Consider the following 17,935-nt stretch of genomic DNA (forward strand, 5'->3'; position numbering starts at 1 on the left):
CTGGCAACCACTTCAGGGTGTGCCCCGCCTACTGTCCGTTGACAGCTGGGTAGGCTCCAGCACGCTATCCTTGTGAGAATAAGCGGATTGGATATTACATGTATGTGTTTATGCCCTAGGCCAGGCGAGGGCAAACTACGGCCCGGGGGCCACATGCGGCCCGTTAAGTTTTAATCCGGGCCGCCGAACTTGAAAAAAATTTAATGAATAAACCTTGTTAATGTTTTATTTTCTAAACACTGTGGTTTTCAAAGACAAATATTATTGTTGGAATGCTTTTATTCACTTTCATTTAAAATTAAATGTATTTTTTTTCTCAGATGAGGTGAGGTTTCCAAAACACTCCATCCATCTGCTCCTGGTCCGGCCCCTCTGTCATATTTTAGAACCCATTGTGGTCCTCCAATCAAAAAGTTTGCCCGCCCCTGCCCTAGGCTTTGTGTCTTTGCTTGGTTGACTGTGTAATGAGTGTATGAATGCATTTCTTTCTACCAGACACCTTGGACTTCCCATGGCAGATTAATAATCTATTTTATCTATCCATCAGGGTCACGAATGTCATTTGATGAGTAGAGAATTTAGAGTCTCCAATTAACCTAATATACATGGATTTGCGCATGGAAACCTGAGAAAAAGCCCTTAGTCCTACTTTTCCATCTGAACCACTTTATCCTCACGAGGGTCACAGCCGTGACATCCCAGCTGACTTCAGAAAGTAAGTGGGCGACGACTCATGATCTCTTGGTTGAATAATATTGTTAGGGGCTCAAAATGGCCCTCTACAATAAAATGGCAGAAGAATATTACATACTCTCTGGCAGAAGAATATTGCGTTTTTTTTGTTTTGTCCAATTAACTTAAATAAAACTTGGGAAAATTTAATGATTACATGTAAACCAGCTGGTCTTCCCCATACCAAGCCCTGGCTAAAACTGACTGAAAAATGCATGATGTGTGCCTTTTAAACTCCTCGGCCCATCCACTATGCCAGGGATGGGCAAACTTTTTGATTGGGAGGGGGGGGGCACAATGAGTCCTAAAATACATTTAATTTTAAACGAAAGTGAACAAAAGCATTACAACAATATATATGTCTTTGAAAAACCACAGTATTTAGAAAATAAACCATTAACAAGGCTTATTCATTTAATTTTTTTCAAGTTTGGGGGGCTGGATTGAAACGTTTAACGGGCCACAAGTGGCCCCCGGGCCGTAGTTTGCCCAAGTGCCCTAAGCCAATTGATTCTAAAAAATAACAGTTTTCTTCATCAAAACAACATTTTATGATCAACATAAATGTTAGTGAGTACATAAAGGTATACTCATTCGATCTATCATAACCCCATGCACTTAGACTGTACAAAAAAAAGAAAATTTTTATTTTAAAACCTAGTATTTCGCCATGACGTCACACGCTAGCGTCAAGTGCTTGGCGCTAAAAACCCGGAAGTAACAGCGGCGCTCGGTTTGAAAGTGGAGAGTTGTGCATGGTAGGCGAATTCGGGAGAAATGTTTGTTGAACACGAGGACTGTGGCGTAGAAGATGGTTTAACAGCGATCTAGTGCGCACCCAACCGTGATGGCTGACCAACGAAATAAATGCGGACCGACGGAGTGGACTGACAGGACGTGGAAAACAGGTGTGTGGCATGTGTGCGTGTGCACGAATGTGGGAGCGCGTTCACTATGGTGGCAGCGATCGCAAAGCAGCAGCACCACTCCTTGACAAAAGTATTGTACTTTCTCTGATGTTTTGGGTTTGCTCTGCTTTGGGGTTTGTAGTTCTGGCCACGCAAAAGTAACAAAGCAAGTTCTTGGATGTCTGCTTTTTTCTTGAACAGTTAATTGGTTAACATCGTGGCTCTTATTTTTATCTAATGTATGGAGTTTGGTGGCTATCTATATGCACAACTATATTAGTTGCACTTGAAATTGCATACAGAAAATTAGTATAAATAGGTTACGCTATAAAGTATAACAATATTAACAATCGTTATTGTTGTTACTGTTTATTTATTTTATTTTGCAATAACTGTGCTCCAAGCTTAGCTGTTGTGCCAGCTGCCAAGTAAAAATATGTAATCTCACTCAATAATAGGAATAAATACTTAACTAACATCTCAATTTTTCGGGTTGGGCTGTGGGGGAGGGGAGGGTGGCTGCCTGACATAAAGCAGACTGTCCTGCACATGCGCAGACCAGCCGAGTGTGTGAAGTGTGCGTAAGTGCAGTACCGGGACCGACCACTAGACAGCGATCCTGAGTAATTTTTCCGCACACACATTTCTAGCACACTCGTCTTGTTTTTGTGACCTTCCTGGGAAGCCCTGAAACTTTGACAGGACCTCCCCCTGAGCTTCTTATCACTGAATTCAATGCTCTTTTTTGTGGGGCCCAGATTTTTGGTCCCCACAAAAATTTTGGTCCCCTACAGTGGGTGTGCTGTCCGATGTTGGTCCCCAACATGTAGCTTATACAAACACACACACACACCCCTACTTGTTTTTGTGACATTGTTGGGCCACCTGAGCAAAACTCACATTGTGGGAACCACCCTTTCTAGTGGTTGTACAGCTCTGAAAAAAATCAGGCAGTGTCCAGGAATTTAGTTAAACACAAAAACCACTTCAAATTACCAATTAATGACCTGGAGGTCAAATGAGTGACTCAAGTGCATGTAATTCAGTCACTGTAGCCCAAAGATTCTCTGGGCCAGTGGATGAACCATTATTCGTCTTGGACAGCATTGAAGCAGGCCGTAGCCTGGTTTCTAAAGCTGAAAGACTTACTGACAGAGTAAAGGAAAATAGAAAGGAGTTAATCACATTAGGTGAAGAAGGCAAGATGAATTTATTCAAGAGAACTGTCAAAGGAAAGTATTTGACCTGCGACGACTTGGATAAAGCAGAAAGAGAACTTGTGAAATACTGTCAAAGGCGAAGTTTCAAAAAAGATTTAGCCATATTTGAAAAACAAAAAAGGGTGAAGAAAAGTAGCCCACTTTACAAGTTCAATATAGTACTTCAAGATGGTGTCATGAGGGTTGGTGGACAGTTGAGCCACGCAGCCATGCCTGAAACAGCAAAACAGCAAGCCATCTTGCCAAGGATTCACATAACACAAAGCTAGTCCTGAGATACATTCATGAGATTACAGCTCACGCTGGAAGGAACCACATGATGGCTAATCTGCATCAACAGTTTTGGATACCTCGAGCTGCTAGAGTCATCAGAAGAGTGCTACCTGACGATCCGCCTTTCAAGAGAATTGGCGTTGATTATTTTGGTCCATTCTAAGTAAGTAGGGTTAGAGGACAAGTAAAGAGATACGGCGTGATTTTTACATGTCTCGCTGTACGAGCCGTACATCTGGAAATTGCATCTTCACGTGACACAGATGCTTGTCTCAACGCAATCCGAAGATTTCTTGTCAGAAGAGGACAAGTGAGAGAGATGTATTCTGATAACGGAACCAACTTTAGATCAGCTGACAGTGAAATGAAGAAATCAATCAAAGAATGGAACACTAAGTAAATCGAGAAACACTTGCTGCAAAAAGGTATTCAGTGGCATAGCAATCCCCCAGCAGGTTCCCACCACGGAGGAAGCTGTGAGCGACTTATTTGGTCTGTGAGAAAAATCCTGAATGTCACTGTAAAAGAACAAATTTCGGGTGAAGAAAGTCAATATACCTTGCTTGGTGAGGCTGAAGCAGTTATAAACAGCAGGCCTATCACAAGGACATCTTCCGACCTCAACGACTTGGAAGCACTCACACCCAACACTCTGTTGTGGCTGAAGGTCAAACCTGAGTTACCTCCTGGAGTCTTCTGTAAAGACGACCAATACGCCCCAATACGTACCTCTGGGAATGAGCTGGTCAGCTCTTTAAAGAGTATTATGTAAGTTGAAATACATTAATCCATTTTTCTTTTTTGGACCATCTTTAACTGTGTAGTGTGTAATGTCTAAAATACAAAATGATCAGATTTTAGGGTGCAGTTGACGACTGTGGCACAGGTCCTCGCTCTACAAGTGCTAATAGTCTTCGGCAAAGAGAAAAATCTGCCATAAGGTACAGAAAACATTGGCATCAGAGTAAATGGATGCATGTTTTTGCAATGTGCGAGGAAACTGGCGAACTCAGAGAAAACTACGCAGGCTTGGGAGAACATGCAAACTCTACACAGGAAGGCCGGAGCCGGAATCGATCCCACAACCTCTGCATTGTGAGACCATCGTGCTCACAAGTCGCCCACCGTGGCGGCCGTCCATTATGAATGCCATCCCACCATCCATTATCTGTACGGCTTCTCCTCACAAGGGTTGCGGGGGGTGCTGGAGCCTATCCCAGCTATCTTGGGGCAGTAGGTGGGGTACACCCTAAACTGGTTGCCAGCCAATCGCAGGTCACACAAAGACAAACAACCATCCGCGCTCACACTCACACCAATTTAGGGTGTCCAAACAACCTGCCATGCATGTGTTTGGAATGTGGGAGGAAACCGGAGAACCCACGCAGGCGTGTGGGAAACATGCAAACTCCAAACAGGAAAGCCGGAATCAATCCCGCGACCTCTGCATTGTGAGACCATCGTGCTAACAAGTCGCCCACCATGCATCCCTGCTAAATAAATGATTAATTTTTACATTTTAGTATTTGTGCGATCTTGTGTTCATGACAGCATTTTCAACAGTGTGGGTGTTTGTATGAAAGCATTTCACTCGTGTATGGGCATGAGCATGTTTCAGTTGTATTTATGAATAACAATAATTTCACAATTGTGCCTGAGCGCCTTTCACTGGTGTGTATGAGAATGTTTCACCTATGTGTATGAGCGCATTTGACGAGTGTATGAGCAACAACTATTTCACTAGTGTGTATGAGAGCGTTTCACTCGTATGTATGATAGCGTTTCATAAGTATGCATGAGCAACAACAATTTCACTGGTGTGTAAGAGTGCATTTCAGAAGTGTGAAGCGATTCCTGACTTTTGTCCCCAACGGCACCTCATACTCCCCATCTCCCGCTCACTTCTCCTGACCCCATGAGCCATCCCCGTTGCTACTACATGGAGATTTGATGTGTTTTTTTGTTTTTTTTGTTATTAGCTTCTTCAACATCTCTTCTGATTCTCATCTCTTCTCTGGCGCTCGTCTCCGCCTGTCTGATTTGAAGTCGACCTCAGAATTTGCACTATTTTGACATGACTTCTGTGGTAATCACTACTGACATATTGTGTCATTTGCTCAATAATACATTAAAATTATAATAAATAATTAAAATGGGTCCGGTGCCGAGCTCTGGCTTCATATCTTTAAAAGTGGTCTTCTCAAATCTGTTACTAATGGCCTCTAAATCAGTTGTGGTAGAGAAGGGGCAAATTAGACCTTATGGCATCTTAATTTGGTCAAGTCTTGTACCCATTTTCAAGGCCAGCGACTATTGCTTTAGCTATATACAAGAAAAGGATTACTCTGAATATACACAACAACAAATCCCAGATGTCCAACCCAAATGTTGTTTCAAAATAATCCAGTTCAGATGATAAACAAATGTATTGGTATGTTGAGGTCATTATTTCAAATCAAAATATACACTTCTTTTTCAGACAATGGGGAGGATCGAAGAAGTGGAAAAGTTGCAGGAGTAACTTCAAAACAATGCAAAGAGACAGAATCTGGAAGAATGTCAAGTTTGTCCATGTTTATATTTCTGGAATTTAGTGGGCGTGCATCTCGAAATGTTTGGGGATGGTTCGGGCTGCCAGACAAGACTTTCACTGCGAGCGCTGGACCACTGGATGCTGCGGCAAACAGCGGACTTCTTGCAGCTATTTATTACCAACAAGCTACTCCTGCACATCAATGATGCGGATGGCACAGACTGCTTTGCAGACAATTATTTTGAGGCAAAACCAAGAGGTCTGTAAGCACTCTGAAAACAAAGTAAAATATTTGACACCCACGGCAAAAAAAGCCATGCTACAGCATAGGGCTGGGCGATAAACCGAAAATTTACCGTTACCGAAATTTATTACAATGACCGAAATCATTTTGCCCATGTCGGTAAATTCGATGAATAAAAAAAGAAAAGCCTTTTGTCTGCGGCAATGTTCATGCCCCTTTAAGACCGCTACAGCGCCTCTAGTCATGTGACTCCACCCGTCTGTCGCTCTCGTTGCTGGCGATTCAAATCCAGAAGCTTTCTCACCACCCACAACACAACCATGCTGTGCTGAAAGTTCAAAGTGAGAAGCAAGGTTCGACAAGTGACAACAGCCCATGAACGGAGGCGACACCATACGAGAGAACGTCTCAGAGGTGGACGCGATAGCTTAGCACATAGCTAAAGATAAAGCTCCTCTAGTTACGTGGCGCGCACAGGATTTAAACGCTTCATGAAAGCCGTATTTCCCGATATGGACTACATCGGGCCGGGAGCTTAGACATGTCAAGCATTTTGCATCTACATCCGACTTGTGGTCGGGTCGCAACATGGATCCCTGATTGAGCCTAACTGTGCATTACATAGATGACAAGTGGCGACTGCGCAGCAGAGTACTCGAGACGGCACATTTTCCCCGATAATACCCACTTGTTTATTTGGCTTGCATTGACATTTTCTTTCATTTTATTTAGCGTTTTTTTATTTGCCATTATTTACATCATGAGAGCATCTTGGCGCAATCTATTTGCAGAAAAAGATTTCGCAAGAGGTACCCTTTTTCTTTGTGACATTGTTCAAGTCATGCAAAGCAAGCTCAGGGTTCGCGGTTAACCGCTTCCCGATTGCCCGGGGCAAGTGAAATTTGGCCACGGGCAAGGTAAAATTATGGGCAACTTGCCCGACCGGGCAAGCATTTTTTAAAGCAGCCAAATATCTTTAATTTTGACGAAAACGGTGGTGTGATCTGTTTGTGTGCACTGTATGGTGATGGTTTAACCCAGACAACCCCTTATGTTTTGGTATGGTCCATTGGCCTTATCGGGGGCAATGGGCGGGCGCTACGGGGATCAGTGAGTTCAGTGAATGTCGAGTTAAAGTGGACGTCAATAAATCCCGCAGTATTGGAACTCGCTGTCGTAGCATCCTCATTTGAAGTTTGAAAAACACAACAAAAACCTACGATATTTTGGCCGAAAATTGGCGACGAGTTCGTTCAAATCCGAACATTTCGGATTCCTCTGACATGACTAAAATAGCTCGAATATTTTTAAGTAGACAATTCAGTTGTGAGTAAGGAAGGGAGTAATATTTGATTATTGGCTGTTAATTCATTAGCTCCATGATGTGACCTGACATAGTGTCAGTGACTGTGTTCTGTTTATGCTATGAAACTTATGGAGGCAGCACCACAGGCACTGGTCTTAAAGGAATACACAAATTTGCCACACTCATAATTTACTCATGTGATTCCTCAATTAATACGCTCTCCTGGACTTAAAATTGATCATCTGGATTGCTGTAATATCATTTTCCCAATTTAACATGCAGATTTGTTAATTATTAAAACTACAATTAACATTTTCAATAACTGCACAGGATGATACATTTGCTCTTGTGAGTAGGGTTTCATGGTTGACGATGAAAACAAGATTAATTTATGCTTATCAGATTATATGTTTATTTACATTTGTGGCGCACATTTTACAACCATAAACATTTTATTCTTAGAGAAAAAAAATTGTCACTTGCCCAAGTCGGGCAAGTAATTTGGCCACTCGGGCAAGGCAAATTTTAGTGGCACTTGCCCTATGGGCAAGCAGTTTTTAAAGTTAACCGCGAACCCTGCAAGCTATTTGGAATGTTCATACAAATGATTTTTGTACTTTTATTTTTCATTGAAAGTAAAGTGTACCAGTTGGTCAATAAAAAAAACAGTCAATATGCAATTCCTGCATTTATTTTGATTTTAGTCCACGTGGGAATTTATTGTGCATTTATCGTTATCGAGGTAAAATTGCTCGATTTCTCGCGATATTGATTTGAGGTCATATCGCCCAGCCCTTCTACAGCATGTATACAGTGTGAGACGTGTTGTGTTCACTTGCTCCAAGGCAATTGTTTTTAAGTGTATACCACATACCCAACGAATTGTGTAATTTGTATGGCGGGGTGTACACATGCGTTGCAAAAACACATGCACACACTGTCACTCACGCACTTCCGTATATAGTTTATTTCAGCACCTTTTGTCATGCTGTTTTTATTTTATAGAAGGAAAGCATTATTTTGATGTCTGAGCTGTCACAAAAGAAAAAATAGAACTGTTGAAGTCAAGTCAAGCTTGTGCTTGAAATGTTTGTTCTTAGTTTCTCAGTTTTTCGTGAGCAATGGGAATTCAGTTATATTCAAACGCTGTCAGGTAAAGGCTCCATATTTTTATAGCATTATAGCACACTATTCTGTGGGCGCTAGAATTGAAGGGTTTGCGTTAGTAAAAATAGGTGGGATTAAATGAGCTGAAGTGTATCTCTTGAGTGCTCCTTAAATATTTGCCTGTGTTGGTATATTTTATTTTGGTCGTGTCATGTTTATTCTTACGCTGAAAGAGACATGAGGTGTTCGAAAAAAATAAATGATTTTTTTTCCCGGTCAAAACTACCAATGGTGTCTGTTTTTTTTCCCTCCGTGAAATGTACGAGTTATCACTTTGACGCGCATGATGTCACGTGGCTGGAGGACTGGAAACTTGCACGAACAACATTTACGTTGAAATGTAACAATGACACATATATCGACATCTAACAAACATGCATGGGCATCTAACATTGACACTTACATTGACGTCTATAACATAAACCATTACAATCACATCTAACAAACACGGACATCTAACAGACACATCGACATCCATCATAAACATTTACATAGACATCGACATCTAACCAACCTTTACATAGACATCTTACACACATCGACATCTAACAAACATTTACATAGACATCTAACATAAACACATCTAATATAGACACATAGATTGACATCTAACATCGACACATTGAGATCTAACATAGACATACATTGACATCTAACAAAGACTGTTACATCGACAACTAACATCGACACAAGGCTTTGTCAAATGACACGTCATGACGACATATACAGAGACACAAGGCACAACAGCATATTTTTGGTACAAATTGAACCCGATATGTTAGCTACCTCGTTCGACTTAAAGGGTTAGCGAACTTGTTATGGTGGTTGAGGCGTGGTGGCTACCCAGCTCGTGTAGTGTATATTAAACTTAAGTTAATAATTTATGACCAGTAAACACGGATGTTGTAACGCAAAACAATGTTCAAATGTTAGTTTTTTTTCAACACATTTCATGAGAAAAAGCTCTACTTGTCTGTGAGAAATGTATGTTGTAGACCCATTATATAACACAATATTACACAATTTTACATTGGAATTTCATTTAATAAAACATTGACAATTATCTTTACAAACACTGTGTATGATTCATCTTTTCATTTGTTGTTCAATGAGCAAAACAGTGGCGATCAAAACAGTGCAAATTAAATGACATTTTATAGGTATCTGGCTGCAATACAGTGAACCCTCGCTACTTCGCGGTTCACCTTTCGCGGGTTCAGTGCTTCGCGGGTCTAAAAAATATTCGGGGGCATTGTAGTTTCGCCGAGCGGCACGACGGGGCGCTGGAGTGGTTAGACGGCCGGCGTGCGCCGAAGAAGAACGTGGGCGAAGAGGAGAGTGGACAAAGAAGAGCACGTTCCCCCGGGCACGATTTGGGGCGACGTTTCGCGCGGTTCGGACCGTACCAGAGCTCCGGCCAGCGTGCGTGGCAGTTAAGCCGAAGAGGAACAACTTCCGCCCGGGCACTAGCGGGGCGACATTTCGCTCCGTTCGGGACCGTGCGAGAGCTCCGGAGGAGACCGGCCGGCGTGCGTGGTTGTTAAGCCGAAGAGGAACACCTTCCGCCCGGGCATGAGCGGAGCGCGAGGCTGTCAGTTATGAATGAATAAATGAATAAATAAATGAAGAATGCCAGGGCACACCGGACGGCGTACCAGCAGGTAAAAGTCGAAGTAATTAAATAAATACAAAAAGAAGTAATTGAATAAATACAAAAATAATGGCTGGGGAATAAAAAAATGTTTTAATAATTTTTTTTTTTGTTATAACATGAATTTCACGCTCTCTCTCTCTACCCGTATATATATATATATATATATATATATATATATATATATATTATTTTATTTATTTATTTTTTTAAGCATTTTTGAAGGTGCGCCGCTACTTCGCACTTTTTTTTTTTAAGCATTTTTGAAGGTGCGCCGCTACTTCGCGGATTTTCAGTTTTCGCGGGTGGTCTCGGTCCCCATTAACCGCGATAACCGAGGGTTCACTGTAGTAAGTTACATTCTAATTTACATTTACAGGTAATGGAAATGACTACTGGTAACCTCAATTTAACTGTATTTCAGTCAGAATGCCTCAAACATCATAAAAAAATAAAACGTTGAGTATTATTTCTCCTTCAAAATGTCAGAAGAAATACTCTATAATGGCCTGACGACATTAACATAGTTTATAGTATATAGCAGGGGTGGGAAAACTTTTTTATTGGCGGGCCACAATGGGTTCTAAAATTTGACAGAGGGGCTGGACCAGGAGCAGATGGATGGAGTGTTTTGGTAACCTCATCTCATCTGAGAAAAAAAATACATTTAATTTTAAATGAAAGTGAACAAAAGCTTGTCTTTGAAAAACCACACTATTTTGAAAATAAAACATTAACAAGGTTTATTTTTTTTTTTTTCAAATTCGGCGGGCCGGATTAAAACGTTTAACGGGCCGCATGTGGCCCCCAGGCCGTAGTTTTCTCACGACGGTATATAGCATAGCGGCATAGGTTCCCTCGTCAACATCAAGTGAGTTACCCTCTTACCAAGACCAAAATACGGGGCTCCCCATCTCCCGGTCACTTCTCCAGACCCCAACAGTCACCCTCGTTGCGAGAACTTTAAGATTCGATGTTTATTTTTTTTCGCTTCTTCAACTTCGTGTCTGATTCTTTTCTCTTCTCTGGCTCCAGGATTCCGCTGTCAATCAGATGACGATTGAGGCGGGACTTCCGGTTCAAAGTCACCCTCAGAGTTTGCAACCATTTGAGATGGCTTCTGTGGTAATAACAACTGTCATAGGTGCAATTTGCTCTATAAAGCATTAAAAAAAAAAAATAATAATAAATTACAAAAAATAGTCAAGTACAGCACTCGTCTCATAAACTAGGTAAGAATTTAGCGTTACTAACGTTGCTACACTATAAAGAGTGTTTTACTGACTAGCTAAACCCAGTTTTGGTTTAGCTGTTATAAAAGTTTGGTTTTTTAGTGCTGTAAATGCATTTTCAGCTCGCGCTGTACACATTTGCTATGAGAGGCATTATCTCATAAGGGAAATATTGGACAATCAAATTAATGACTGCCCAGGCATCAGGATGTCTTTTTACACTATATAAAGGTGGAAATTTACATTGGAAACGTTTAGTTTAGCTGTTAATGAAGTTTCGTTTTTTTTAGTGCTGAAAATTCATTGTCTGCTGGCGCTGTACACTTTTTCTAAGTGTTGCAATATCTCATGAAGGAAATACTGGACAATCAAATTAATGACTTTCCAGGCTTCAGGATGCCTTTCTACACTATATAAAGGTGGAAATTTACATTGGAAACGTTTGGTTTAGCTGTTGTAAAAGTTTGGTTTTTTAGTGCTGTAAATGCATTTTCAGCTCGCGCTGTACACATTTGCTATGAGAGGCATTATCTCATAAGGGAAATATTGGACAATCAAATTAATGACTGCCCAGGCTTCAGGATGTCTTTTTACACTATATAAAGGTGGAAATTTACATTGGAAACGTTTGGTTTAGCTGTTATAAAAGTTTGGTTTTTTTAGTGCTGAAAATGCATTTTCAGCTCGCACTGTACACATTTGCTATGTGAGGCATTATCTCATAAGGGAAATACTGGACAATCAAATTAATGACTGCCCAGGCTTCAGGATGTCTTTTTACACTATATAAAGGTGGAATTTACATTGGAAACGTTTGGTTTAGCTGTTATAAAAGTTTGTTTTTTTGTGCTGAAAATGCATTTTCAGCTCGCACTGTACACATTTGCTATGTGAGGCATTATCTCATGAAGGAAATACTGGACAATCAAATTAATGACTTTCCAGGCTTCAGGATGCCTTTTTACACTATATAAAGGTGGAAATTTACATTGGAAACGTTTGGTTTAGCTGTTATAAAAGTTTGGTTTTTTAGTGCTGTAAATGCATTTTCAGCTCGCGCTGTACACATTTGCTATGAGAGGCATTATCTCAAAAGGGAAATATTGGACAATCAAATTAATGACTGCCCAGGCTTCAGGATGTCTTTTTACACTATATAAAGGTGGAATTTACATTGGAAACGTTTGGTTTAGCTGTTATAAAAGTTTGGTTTTTTAGTGCTGAAAATGCATTTTCAGCTCGCACTGTACACATTTGCTATGTGAGGCATTATCTCATGAAGGAAATACTGGACAATCAAATTAATGACTTTCCAGGCTTCAGGATGCCTTTTTACACTATATAAAGGTGGAAATTTACATTGGAAACGTTTGGTTTAGCTGTTATAAAAGTTTGGTTTTTTAGTGCTGTAAATGCATTTTCAGCTCGCGCTGTACACATTTGCTATGAGAGGCATTATCTCATAAAGGAAATATTGGACAATCGAATTAATGACTGCCCAGGCTTCAGGATGTCTTTTTACACTATATAAAGGTGGAAATTTACATTGGAAACGTTTGGTTTAGCTGTTATAAAAGTTTGGTTTTTTAGTGCTGAAAATGCATTTTCAGCTCGCACTGTACACATTTGCTATGTGAGGCATTATCTCATAAGGGAAATACTGGACAATCAAATTAATGACTTCCCAGGCTTTCAGGATGCCTTTTTACACTCTATAAATGTGGAAATTTACATTGGAAACGTTTGGTTTAGCTGTTAATGAAGTTTCGTTTTTTTAGTGCTGAAAATTCATTGTCTGCTGGCGCTGTACACCTTTTCTAAGTGTTGCAATATCTCATGAAGGAAATACTGGACAATCAAATTAATGACTTTCCAGGCTTCAAGATGCCTTTCTACACTATATAAAGGTGGAAATTTACATTGGAAACGTTTGGTTTAGCTGTTATAAAAGTTTGGGTTTTTAGTCCTGTAAATGCATTTTCAGCTCGCGCTGTACACATTTGCTATGAGAGGCATTATCTCATAAGCGAAATATTGGACAATCAAATTAATGACTGCCCAGGCTTCAGGATGTCTTTTTACACTATATAAAGGTGGACATTTACATTGGAAACGTTTAGTTTAGCTGTTATAAAAGTTTGTTTTTTTAGTGCTGTAAATGCATTTTCAGCTCGCGCTGTACACATTTGCTATGTGAGGCATTATCTCATAAGGGAAATACTGGACAATCAAATTAATGACTGCCCAGGCTTCAGGATGTCTTTTTACACTATATAAAGGTGGAAATTTACATTGGAAACGTTTGGTTTAGCTGTTATAAAAGTTTGGTTTTTTAGTGCTGAAAATGCATTTTCAGCTCGCACTGTACACATTTGCTATGTGAGGCATTATCTCATAAGGGAAATACTGGACAATCAAATTAATTACTTCCCAGGCTTCAGGATGCCTTTTTACACTCTATAAATGTGGAAATTTACATTGGAAACGTTTGGTTTAGCTGTTAATGAAGTTTCGTTTTTTTAGTGCTGAAAATTCATTGTCTGCTGGCGCTGTACACTTTTTCTAAGTGTTGCAATATCTCATGAAGGAAATACTGGACAATCAAATTAATGACTTTCCAGGCTTCAGGATGCCTTTCTACACTATATAAAGGTGGAAATTTACATTGGAAACGTTTGGTTTAGCTGTTATAAAAGTTTGGTTTTTTAGTGCTGTAAATGCATTTTCAGCTCGCGCTGTACACATTTGCTATGAGAGGCATTATCTCATAAGGGAAATATTGGACAATCAAATTAATGACTGCCCAGGCTTCAGGATGTCTTTTTACACTATATAAAGGTGGAAATTTACATTGGAAACGTTTGGTTTAGCTGTTATAAAAGTTTGGTTTTTTAGTGCTGTAAATGCATTTTCAGCTCGCGCTGTACACATTTGCTATGAGAGGCATTATCTCATAAGGGAAATATTGGACAATCAAATTAATGACTGCCCAGGCTTCAGGATGTCTTTTTACACTATATAAAGGTGGAAATTTACATTGGAAACGTTTAGTTTAGCTGTTAATGAAGTTTCGTTTTTTTAGTGCTGAAAATTCATTGTCTGCTGGCGCTGTACACTTTTTCTAAGTGTTGCAATATCTCATGAAGGAAATACTGGACAATCAAATTAATGACTTTCCAGGCTTCAGGATGCCTTTCTACACTATATAAAGGTAGAAATTTACATTGGAAACGTTTGGTTTAGCTGTTATAAAAGTTTGGTTTTTTAGTGCTGTAAATGCATTTTCAGCTCGCGCTGTACACATTTGCTATGAGAGGCATTATCTCATAAGGGAAATATTGGACAATCAAATTAATGACTGCCCAGGCTTCAGGATGTCTTTTTACACTATATAAAGGTGGAAATTTACATTGGAAACGTTTGGTTTAGCTGTTATAAAAGTTTGGTTTTTTAGTGCTGTAAATGCATTTTCAGCTCGCGCTGTACACATTTGCTATGAGAGGCATTATCTCATAAGGGAAATATTGGACAATCAAATTAATGGCTGCCCAGGCTTCAGGATGTCTTTTTACACTATATAAAGGTGGAAATTTACATTGGAAACGTTTAGTTTAGCTGTTAATGAAGTTTCGGTTTTTTAGTGCTGAAAATTCATTGTCTCCTGGCGCTGTACACTTTTTCTAAGTGTTGCAATATCTCATGAAGGAAATACTGGACAATCAAATTAATGACTTTCCAGGCTTCAGGATGCCTTTCTACACTATATAAAGGTGGAAATTTACATTGGAAACGTTTGGTTTAGCTGTTATAAAAGTTTGGTTTTTTAGTGCTGTAAATGCATTTTCAGCTCGCGCTGTACACATTTGCTATGAGAGGCATTATCTCATAAGGGAAATATTGGACAATCAAATTAATGACTGCCCAGGCTTCAGGATGTCTTTTTACACTATATAAAGGTGGAAATTTACATTGGAAACGTTTGGTTTAGCTGTTATAAAAGTTTGGTTTTTTAGTGCTGTAAATGCATTTTCAGCTCGCGCTGTACACATTTGCTATGAGAGGCATTATCTCATAAGGGAAATATTGGACAATCAAATTAATGACTGCCCAGGCTTCAGGATGTCTTTTTACACTATATAAAGGTGGAAATTTACATTGGAAACGTTTAGTTTAGCTGTTAATGAAGTTTCGTTTTTTTAGTGCTGAAAATTCATTGTCTGCTGGCGCTGTACACTTTTTCTAAGTGTTGCAATATCTCATAAGGGAAATATTGGACAATCAAATTAATGACTGCCCAGGCTTCAGGATGTCTTTTTACACTATATAAAGGTGGAAATTTACATTGGAAACGTTTGGTTTAGCTGTTATAAAAGTTTGGTTTTTTAGTGCTGTAAATGCATTTTCAGCTCGCGCTGTACACATTTGCTATGAGAGGCATTATCTCATAAGGGAAATATTGGACAATCAAATTAATGACTGCCCAGGCTTCAGGATGTCTTTTTACACTATATAAAGGTGGAATTTACATTGGAAACGTTTGGTTTAGCTGTTATAAAAGTTTGGTTTTTTAGTGCTGAAAATGCATTTTCAGCTCGCACTGTACACATTTGCTATGTGAGGCATTATCTCATGAAGGAAATACTGGACAATCAAATTAATGACTTTCCAGGCTTCAGGATGTCTTTTTACACTATATAAAGGTGGAAATTTACATTGGAAACGTTTGGTTTAGCTGTTATAAAAGTTTGGTTTTTTAGTGCTGTAAATGCATTTTCAGCTCGCGCTGTACACATTTGCAATGAGAGGCATTATCTCATAAAGGAAATATTGGACAATCGAATTAATGACTGCCCAGGCTTCAGGATGTCTTTTTACACTATATAAAGGTGGAAATTTACATTGGAAACGTTTGGTTTAGCTGTTATAAAAGTTTGGTTTTTTAGTGCTGAAAATGCATTTTCAGCTCGCACTGTACACATTTGCTATGTGAGGCATTATCTCATAAGGGAAATACTGGACAATCAAATTAATGACTTCCGGGGCTTTCAGGATGCCTTTTTACACTCTATAAATGTGGAAATTTACATTGGAAACGTTTGGTTTAGCTGTTAATGAAGTTTCGTTTTTTTTGTGCTGAAAATTCATTGTCTGCTGGCGCTGTACACTTTTTCTAAGTGTTGCAATATCTCATGAAGGAAATACTGGACAATCAAATTAATGACTTTCCAGGCTTCAGGATGCCTTTCTACACTATATAAAGGTGGAAATTTACATTGGAAACGTTTGGTTTAGCTGTTATAAAAGTTTGGTTTTTTAGTGCTGTAAATGCATTTTCAGCTCGCGCTGTACACATTTGCTATGAGAGGCATTATCTCATAAGGGAAATATTGGACAATCAAATTAATGACTGCCCTGGCTTCAGGATGTCTTTTTACACTATATAAAGGTGGAAATTTACATTGGAAACGTTTAGTTCAGCTGTTAATGAAGTTTCGTTTTTTTAGTGCTGAAAATTCATTGTCTGCTGGCGCTGTACACTTTTTCTAAGTGTTGCAATATCTCATGAAGGAAATACTGGACAATCAAATTAATGACTTTCCAGGCTTCAGGATGCCTTTCTACACTATATAAAGGTGGAAATGTACATTGGAAACGTTTGGTTTAGCTGTTATAAAAGTTTGTTTTTTTAGTGCTGTAAATGCATTTTCAGCTCGCGCTGTACACATTTGCTATGAGAGGCATTATCTCATAAGGGAAATATTGGACAATCAAATTAATGACTGCCCAGGCTCCAGGATGTCTTTTTACACTATATAAAGGTGGAAATTTACATTGGAAACGTTTGGTTTAGTTGTTATAAAAGTTTGGTTTTTTTCGTGCTGAAAATGCATTTTCAGCTCGCACTGTACACATTTGCTATGTGAGGCATTATCTCATAAGGGAAATACTGGACAATCAAATTAATGACTGCCCAGGCTTCAGGATGTCTTTTTACACTATATAAAGGTGGAAATTTACATTGGAAACGTTTGGTTTAGCTGTTATAAAAGTTTGGTTTTTTAGTGCTGAAAATGCATTTTCAGCTCGCACTGTACACATTTGTATGTGAGGCATTATCTCATAAGGGAAATACTGGACAATCAAATTAATGACTTCCCAGGCTTCAGGATGCCTTTTTACACTCTATAAATGTGGAAATTTACATTGGAAACGTTTGGTTTAGCTGTTAATGAAGTTTCGTTTTTTTAGTGCTGAAAATTCATTGTCTGCTGGCGCTGTACACTTTTTCTAAGTGTTGCAATATCTCATGAAGGAAATACTGGACAATCAAATTAATGACTTTCCAGGCTTCAGGATGCCTTTCTACACTATATAAAGGTGGAAATTTACATTGGAAACGTTTGGTTTAGCTGTTATAAAAGTTTGTTTTTTTAGTGCTGTAAATGCATTTTCAGCTCGCGCTGTACACATTTGCTATGAGAGGCATTATCTCATAAGGGAAATATTGGACAATCAAATTAATGGCTGCCCAGGCTTCAGGATGTCTTTTTACACTATATAAAGGTGGAAATTTACATTGGAAACGTTTAGTTTAGCTGTTATAAAAGTTTGTTTTTTTAGTGCTGTAAATGCATTTTCAGCTCGCGCTGTACACATTTGCTATGTGAG

The sequence above is a fragment of the Idiotropiscis lumnitzeri genome, unplaced genomic scaffold (assembly GCF_059441095.1).
Source record: "Idiotropiscis lumnitzeri isolate Australia: NSW breed Sydney's pygmy pipehorse unplaced genomic scaffold, RoL_Ilum_1.0 HiC_scaffold_34, whole genome shotgun sequence".
In the NCBI taxonomy this organism is placed as follows: Eukaryota; Metazoa; Chordata; class Actinopteri; order Syngnathiformes; family Syngnathidae; genus Idiotropiscis; species Idiotropiscis lumnitzeri.